Source organism: Orbicella faveolata, unplaced genomic scaffold, assembly GCF_042242905.1.
Source record: "Orbicella faveolata isolate gen_17 unplaced genomic scaffold, um_ofav_v1 contig_46, whole genome shotgun sequence".
NCBI lineage: Eukaryota > Metazoa > Cnidaria > Anthozoa > Scleractinia > Merulinidae > Orbicella > Orbicella faveolata.
This window is the reverse complement of record NW_028301576.1, coordinates 7,131,875-7,133,656: the sequence shown is the minus strand read 5'-3', so window position 1 is coordinate 7,133,656 and position 1,782 is coordinate 7,131,875. Positions and strand designations below refer to the sequence as shown.

General features: G+C 41.6%; 1 pseudogene; it reads right to left on the bottom strand.

Moving 5' to 3' along the window:
• Positions 1 to 422: 422 nt before the first annotated feature.
• On the bottom strand, positions 423 to 1,239 carry LOC149098183 (uncharacterized; annotated as a pseudogene).
• Between the last annotated feature and the right edge of the window lie 543 nt (positions 1,240 to 1,782).

Here is a 1,782-nt window from a genome sequence, read left to right as displayed (position 1 = left end):
TTTCCAATTGCTTAAATGGGAAGATTAACTGCGATGACCATTCTTCACTTTCATCTACAACCGCAGTTCATATATGAATTATTTCATATAAACTTCACATCAATAGAGCCAACACTAAGTAACTCTTGAATAGCGGATTCTACAAAATTACTCTCAAAGCTGAGCGATTATTAGTAAGAATAACACTTGTAGGTTCCCATGAAAAGGGGATCTTATAACCAAAACTTAGAGTATCTAAAATAAACTTAGAGGCACCAATGCTTTACCAATAAGAAATATTAGATTTAAGCCTACCCTTAACAATAACCTGACTAGAGCCTTCAAAATATTCAGCAAAGCCAGAATCAAGAGAAATGTGATCCAAGTCAAAGTCAAAGTCAAAATACTTATCTGGACCCAATCTTGCAAGAACATTTGCTAAATCAGACGGTTGTTGACTTTGTGGACGTTGAACTCGCGCCAGTGTTGGTGAAACTACCTCTTGTCTTGTAGAAAAGAGCGCAGGCTGGCGAATTAGCCCAGTGTCCTCGCTGATTGCAGTCCGAAGGCTGGACTTGTCGGGCGGCACGAAAGAGCTGACGAAAATTAGAGTGAGCGGCAGAAAATGGAAGAGACGTAGTAGAAACAGAAGACCCAGACCCTTGTGCAGCTTGAAAATCTCGGGATTTAGGAGCTCTTGAAATCCTTGAAACACGAGGTTTGGAAGACTTCTTGTTTAATATTGGTAAGCGCACGTCGTTCAGCCACTCGAAGTTTCTTCTTGTCTTCAGAATTTTCGGCGAGCTCGTCGGACTCATATTCCTCAACTACAGCCCAGCCAGCGGGGCTTTTGTCAGCAAAGCGGATCATGAACTTAATGCGTTTCTCGAAGTCAGACTTGGCCTTTTGGAGATGTTCTTGAACACCCAGCAGGTTTACCTCGGACAGATTGGAGATAGCCAGATCAAGGCAGTCAAGGAGCTGGGTATTAAACTCAAACTGGATTCTGTTACCTTTAAACTGAAGTGAACTAGCTGCCTTAGAGTCTGTTTTGAATTTCTTCAGTTCTCGCCGAGTCTCAACCTCGCGTTCGTCTAATGATCGCTTGAAATCACCAAACGTTTTCTGCAACTTCGCATCAAGGAGAGAAGAAATCAGCGAGATCATGTCAGAATTAGAAATGTCTGTCGACTGAGGTTGGGATGATGCAGTCTCCGGCGGTGGATCAAGCATTGCTCGAAATTTACTAAAACAAAATTTCCAAAATGAACTGATCAAAAGCGGAGATGCCGTCGAAGTGACAACTCCTTAAATATTAACTTCTTAGCATAATTACGTAACGTGCATACGAACGAATCTACATGCCAGCACAAAAATATCTTACAATAGCAACGTGAAAAACTATAGTACTCGTGCAGTATGCTTGAGAGCTCATCGTTGCCGGGAATTGAGGGGAATCGAAGTACGGAAGATATTTGGCAAAAGTGCCAACACTTGCGGCAAGAATTATATGCATTGCACTAATGTCCTTCATTGAGTGTCACGCATTTCAACGTGGTCACACTCCCTCAAGCATACTGATCGTACCAAATTATCTACGTACGTGGATATGATTCGTATATGTAATAGGACTACATGCTGCCCAATTTGGAAATAATTGGATGAAAAAAATTCCGAAGACAGCCAAAATTAGACGAGTCCACAGGCCAAGTCCAATTTGGCTGTCAGAGGAATTTTTTGAATCCAGTTATTTTCAAATTGGACAAGCACGTAGTCCTGTTACTCATTAATTATAGAGCTCGT